This window comes from Mobula birostris, chromosome 13 (genome assembly GCF_030028105.1).
Source record: "Mobula birostris isolate sMobBir1 chromosome 13, sMobBir1.hap1, whole genome shotgun sequence".
NCBI classification, from domain to species: Eukaryota; Metazoa; Chordata; class Chondrichthyes; order Myliobatiformes; family Myliobatidae; genus Mobula; species Mobula birostris.
Window position 1 is genome coordinate 95,612,725 of NC_092382.1, and position 7,270 is coordinate 95,619,994.

Here is a 7,270-nt window from a genome sequence, read left to right on the forward strand (position 1 = left end):
CGGTCAGCTTTGCGTGTCACGTTGAAAAATACATTTCCAGGGCGTTACTAATCCACTAATAGTCATAGTTATAGTCATAGTCATACTTTATTGATCCCGGGGGAAATTGGTTTTCGTTACAGTTGCACCATAAATAATAAATAGTAATAGAACCACAAATAGTTAAATAGTAATATGTAAATTAGGCCAGTAAGTTATGAAATAAGTACAGGACCAGCCTATTGGCACAGGGTGTCTGACCCTCCAGGGAGAAGTTGTAAAGTTTGATGGCCACAGGCAGGAATGACTTCCTATGACGCTCTGTGTTGCATCTCGGTGGAATGAGTCTCTGGCTGAATGTACTCCTGTGCCCAACCAGTACATTATGTAGTGGATGGGAGACATTGTCCAAGATGGCATGCAACTTGGACAGCATCCTCTTTTCAGACGCCACCGTGAGAGAGTCCAGTTCCATCCCCACAACATCACTGGCCTTACGAATGAGTTTGTTAATTCTGTTGGTGTCTGCTACCCTCGGTAAATCGGAGGATGGGGCATTATAATGGTATTAGGCTGGAACTTGGGAGCATAAATCCGGAACAAATGTGCTTGGGGAAATGCAGAAGAGAAATGTAAAGATTGTCGAGCAAGCAATTGCACGGGGTTTCCAGTTAAGAGTGTCCCAGTACAGCCGAGAAAAGAATACAGGGTGAATCGCAGTCAGCAAGAGACATTGAGGAGGAAGAAAGAAGACTACTTAAGGTTCGAAAGCAAGGATGAGACAGGGCTCGGGAAGAATCCGATGTATGCTCTTCGGCGCCATTAATTCAGTGTCACCTTGCAATTCGCACATATTCTAACGCTGCCATCACTTTTGAGTGCTGGCAAAGGAGGGGATTGCCATTGTGAAAATGGTAACTGGTACAATCATCTCGTTCCTGAGCCTCGCCTCAATTTTGGGGCGAAGGACGTGCCTTGAAGAGCTTTGGTGTGGCTGAGAACAAGTCAAGCCAGGCAAATCGACAATGCGCTGGTCAAAATGGCCCCTGAGCTTACCTTCATCAGAAATGCTGGAAAGAAGTTGAGTAAGCTTTCATCTGATACTCACCTAGGGCAGGCACCTGCTCTGGTCAGTGGAGCCCAGGTAAATTCACTCCTTCTCGCTTGATGATTTGCTCTAGTAGTTGGCGCAATTGGTTTTCGAGCTTCCCTTCGGCAAGTCTGGCAACATGAAACGATTCGGTATCCTACGCCAGTGGAATAGCCCCTGGGCTTTGCCCCTCCTTATGGTCGCTAGGTCTGATGGCAGTCGCCGCCCATGTGGGAATTACCGAGGCCTTAGAGAGGTCACCACCCCCGATCGTTCCCCGGTCCCACACATCCGAGACATTGTGGCACGTTTATCCGGGAAGTTATTCTTTTTTTCCAAGACCGATCGAGTGAAGGGTCACCATCAGGTGCCTGTGTGATCGGAGGACATTCCCAAAACGGCTGTAATAACGGCTCCGTTTGGCCTTTTTCAGTTTCTTGTCATGCCAGTTGGACTGAAAAACGCTGCACCGACTTCGCAACGGCAGATGGACTCTGTATTAAGTGAATTAGATTTTCTTTTTGTTCAGAAGGATGACAGACCTGTCGCCAGTGCATCCAAGTCCGACCATGTATCTCATCTCCGCACGCTTCTCCAGAGTTTAACCTAACACAGACTGATATTAACCCTATTAAATGCCAGCTTGTTCGTCAACTATTGACTTTCTTAGCCTTTGCATCTCGGCAGAAGGTGCGAAACCCTTCCCATCAAAAGTAGCGGCTGTTATAGATCACACCCCCCACCACCACCACTATAAAAATCAAAGGAATTTTTAGGTATGATAAATTTCCATCGCTGCTTCATCCGTGAGTTGCTGATCTGATGCTCCCCCGGGTACAGTGCCCTTAAAGGCAATTCCCCTGACTGGTCAGCTGATCAGGCCAAGGTGTTTGATGATACTACACGAGTTCTTTCTAATTAGATTAGATTATTAGATTATGGGGACACTCAGTCCTCGTTTATTGTCATTTAGAAATGCATGCATTAAAAAATAATACAGTGTTCCTCCGGTATGATATCACAGAAACACAGGACAGACCAAGACTAAAACTGACAAAAAACACATAGTTATAACATATAGTTACAACAGTGCAAAGCAATACCGTAATTTGATAAGAGCAGAGCATGAGCAAGTTTAAAAAAAAGTCGCAAAGTCCCGATAAGCCCAAAATCTCACGCAGACGGTAGAAGGGAAAAACTCTCCCTGCCTTGAGCTTCCAGCGCCGCAAACTTGTCGATGCAGCATCCTGGAAGCACCCGACCACAGTCCGACTCTGCGTCCGTCCGAAAACTTCGAGCCTCCGACCAGCCCTCCGACACCGAGCACCGAGCACCATCTCTGCCGAGCGGTTCGACTCCGGCCCCGGCCGCCAAAAAACAGGCAAAGCCAAGGATTCGGGGCCTTCCCCTCCGGAGATTTCGGATCACACAGTAGCGGCGGCAGCGAAACAGGCATTTCAGAAGTTTCACCAGATGTTCCTCCGTGCTCTCACGTCTGTCGCCATCAAATCAGGATTGGGCACGGCACCCTACTTGACAGATAACAGACTTTCATCACCGGAGAGGGCGGGCGCGCTGCGTCGCGCCGCCATCTTCTGCTCCTCCTTCCGAATGGCGCACTCGCTTCCCAAAGCACCCATAGCCATCACTACTAACGCCCCAGAATATGCTGCGGGTGCTGTCTAAGCTTATCTAACAACAGTCACGAGGCCTGCGGTCAGCCGACGTTAAGTTCAGTCTCTCTCCTGTGAGATGTCTCAGTGCCCCCACCCTGCCCACAGACTGAAGACAGACTGTTTTCGATCTCCATATGGTCTTACACATTCGGGCGTGAAGGCCTCACGGTAACTGGTTTATCTGAAGTTTCTTCGGTGCAGCCTCAGGAAGCGCATGCGTGATCGCACTGTGGGCGGTTTGAGGTGCCAACGAGCGAAAATTAACCGTCACGTTCGGGCGCCATTGGCGCCTTTTGAGCACAGTTTGACCATGTCCATGTGGACCTTGTTGGTCTTCCGGCTTCTCGAGCAGTTTCACGCACCTTCTTACTACGGAGGAGCACACCACCAGGTCGTCCCTCGAGCATCGACGACGGCCGCAGACGTGGCTCGGGCGTACACCAGCACCTGGATTGCTCTGTTTGGCACCCCGTCTGATAGGTCCTCCGACCGCCGTTCCCAACTCATATCAAACCCCTGGGCTGCAATGGCCCGGAAACACGACGTTTGGCTACATCCCACCACGGCATATCACCCGCAGTCCAATGGCCTAAGGGAACAGTTACACCGCTCCTCAAAGACTACTCTCAGGGCTTCCCTGACGGATGGGTCATCACCGTTTCCCATGGGTCCTGCTGGAGCTAACAGCTCCAAAAGAGGACCTACAGTCGCCCGCCGCTGCGTTGCGACATGGACAGCCGTTACGAGAACATGGTGAATTTATTCCCGACGCCACGACCGCCCAGCAGCGTCGGCCCAGGTCGGCCGCCCGGCAGCGTCCCACCCTCCTCAGTAAATTAAATCCCTTCTCACCTATTCTTACCTCCCATCATGGCAGGCAGCACCCCAGGGCTCCTGCTGATCTACATTCCGCCTCGTTTGTTTTCGTCCGCCATGATGCACACCAACGCCCTCTTACCCCCTCCTCCCACTCCCCCAACCCCATATTGTGGCCCGCTCCGCGTTTTGGAACGGGGAGAAAAAACTTTGATCAGAGATTAAAAGGGGCAAACCTGAACGTATTTCGGTAGATGGTCCTAAAGCGGCCCAGCAAGATTTGGAGGGTTCGGCTGCCATGCCCCTGGCGTCACAACATGACCGTGACCGTGTCAACGCACCTCTGGATGAGCCAGACGCACCTCCATCCACGGAATACTGGACCCGAGCCGGGCGGTTCGACCGAGATCCGGACAGGGTGACAAGGCCGGTTTTAGTGAATGCTGGGTTGGGGGAGGGGTAACGTCATCGGGTGAAAAGTACATAATTCCTAACCACCGACGTTGAGTTCGGGTTTCATTTGAAGAGGCTGGTCTGATGCGATGGCATTAGTTTACGTAAAAGTTTTCAGCTTTTTTGTGTGTGTGTGTTTAGGTCTTGGAGTTCAATAAAATGCTTCGCGGGTTTCATTTAAGATAAAAATGCCTCACTCTGTGTTATTTGCTGTGTTTTCTGTGAAAAACTGCACAACCAATCAGAATGCTCTTCGATGTCTATCTGTTAAAGTTTGATGAAGTTTTATGCGAAACAACGAATGCACGAAAAATTCAGTGGAAGGAGATGCTCTGTCGGTCCTTTTTTAAAATGGCACTTGTCTGCTGGTCCTAGGACAAAGCCTCTGATATATTGACGCCAATGTATTTAAAGTTCATTACCTACTCTGGAATAAATCCAATTCTTTCCTACTGCCTAGCTCTCATTTTTTCTATAAGCATGTACTTATTCAAGAGTTTCGTAAAATACCCCTCACGTATCCGCCTCCACACAAACCCTGGCATGGTGTTTTTCACGCACTCAACATTTTTTATGTTAAAAAAACTTCCTCTGTCTTTCACCCTGTACTTTCCTATAACAACGTAAAAATTATTGGTTATTCCTGCCACGCGAAAATGTCCCTGGCTATCAATTATCCTAATCTATCATCAAAACCGACTGACAGAGCAAATCGCTTGGCACTTTTCCGGACTGACCTCCACCTGCCTCATCTCAGCCACGCTCTGCGTCCTGTTAACGTCCCGTTGTAGCCATCGACAGTATCGACAACACCAACAAGCTTCGTATCATATGCAAACTTACTGACACCCTTCCAGTTCCTCAGGCGAGTCAGTGATAACTTATCCTCATGGGTCAGCGGGCATACAGTCTGAATAGGCGCCGTCTACAATTATCCCCTGCCATCTATGGGTAACATGTCTGTATACACACAGCTAGTTTTCCCAGTATCCCATGCCTATTGACTTTCGTAATGAGTCAACGATGGCGAACCTTATCCAAGTCCTGACTAAAATTTCTATATACCACATCCACTGATGTACCTTTATGATTTAATTCGTCTCATGCACAAAGAATTCAGTCAGTCTCGTGAAGCATGGCCCGGGCTAACTCTTGGTCATCAGGATATGCTTCTCCAAATGTTCGCAAATCATCTGTCTAGGAATATTCTCCAATAAATTATGCACACTAAAGTAAAGCTCTCCCGGTAAGTTGGCGACACGCTTTGTCACAGTGGCTTCGATCGGGCCAACCCAAGGTTCTCCAGCGTACTTGCTGGAGAAAATGCTGCTCTCCAGTGTTCGTTCGGCAGAAGACTGCACACTGATGCAACATTCATCGACTCATGACAATATGTCAATGCTGTATTATCTATGTGTGCTTTGTGCTGTGCGTAACTGTTGGTATTGCGTTTTGCAACTTGGCCCCGGAGTAACGCTGTTTCGATTTGCTGTATTGTTGGGTATTTGTGTATGGCCGAATGACAATTGAATTTAAACTCATGCGTCTATTATTCTCTGGGTCACCCCTACTTCCTTTCCTGAACAAAGGAATAACATTTGCCCCTGTTCAGTCATCTGCTACGACTCTAATGGACAATGTGGACACGTGTGGACAGGTAGATAGGGTAGTTAAGAAAGCTTATGGGGTGTTAGCTTTCATAAGTCGAGGGACAGAGTTTAAGAGTCGCGATATAATGATGCAGCTCTATAAAACTCTGGTTAGGCCACACTTGGAGTACTGTGTTCAGTTTTGGTCGCCTCACTATAGGAAGGATGTGGAAGCATTGGAAAGGGTACAGAGGAGATTTACCAGGATGCTGTCTGGTTTAGAAAGTATGCATTATGATCATGATTAAGGGAGCTCGGGCTTTACTCTTTGGAGAGAAGGAGGATGAGAGGAGACATGATAAAGGTGTACAAGATATTGAGAGGAATACATGGAGTGGACAGCCAGCGCCTCTTCCCCAGGGCACCACTGCTCAGTACAAGAGGACATGGTTTTAAGGTAAGGGGTGGGAAGTTCAAAGGGGATATTAGAGGAAGGTTTTTTACTCAGAGAGTGGTTAGTGCGTGGAATGCACTGCCTGAGTCAGTGGTGGAGGCAGATACATTAGTGAAGTTTAAGAGACTACTGGACAGGTATATGGAGGAATCTAAGGTGGGGAGTTATATGGGAGGCAGGGTTTGAGGGTCGGCACAACATTGCGGCCAAAGGGCCTGTACTGTGCTGTACTATTCTATGTTCTGTGTAAATAATGGCGAAAGGCACAATCAGTGTCCTGGGAACCCAGCTACACCAGTGCCTGTAGCACATCACTTTTTATGTTTAATTTAACATATGCTAGCATATCAGTCCGTTTGACGCCATCCTCGCAGACATCAAAGTCTCTCTCAGTGGTGAATACTGAAGGCAACTTTTCATGAAGGGTTTTCCCTACTTTCACTCTTTGTCACTCTGGTTATTATTTTTTTTTTAAATGCACGCAGAACGTCTTTGTCTTTCCTCGATTCTACTGACCAAGGCCTTCTCGATTGTCATCTCCTTCTCCAGCCCCGTTTATTCCTTGCTTCCCTGCCTTTCTCTTCTCTCTTCCTGCTGAATAGATGCTGCATATCCTTCAACCTTTCATCCGGCTTCTCTCTTGCATTCAGCTCTCACACGAGGAGCACCTTTTCCCGTTTTGCCAGCTTAAGGAACTGACGAATATCCACTCTAATGTCCCTCTGTACGTCAATGCTCCCGAGAACCCTGATATCCACTCGGTGCTTTCCTCTCGTACGTAAACTTTTCGCCACACACTCCCTCGGACTGAATTCCACTTGTTCATCTGGCTGTGTTTTCAACTGACCTGTATCCCGCTGTGTTCTTTGAGAATATTCTGCACTGCCTGCATCCCCGGTGTCTGACAAATTACATCAGCGACAACGGAGGTGTCGTTGCAGGCCCTCCTGAAAAGCTACAGCAGTCAGAGAAACATCCTTCAACCACCCCTCCTGTAGCCACAGCCTGGAGTCTGCCAGGCTCCCCGCGGTAGTAGAGTCATGCGGTCACACGGCACTAAAACTGGTCCATGCCGACTGTAGCGTCCTCCCTGCTGGTCTCAGTTGCCAGAGTTCGGCCCTTAAACCTCGAGGCCCCTTCCCTCCGTGTCCTTGTCCAGATGCAGCTTCTGAACTAACCTTTGTGTAGCGTAGTTTCTTCTCAGGCATCTCTC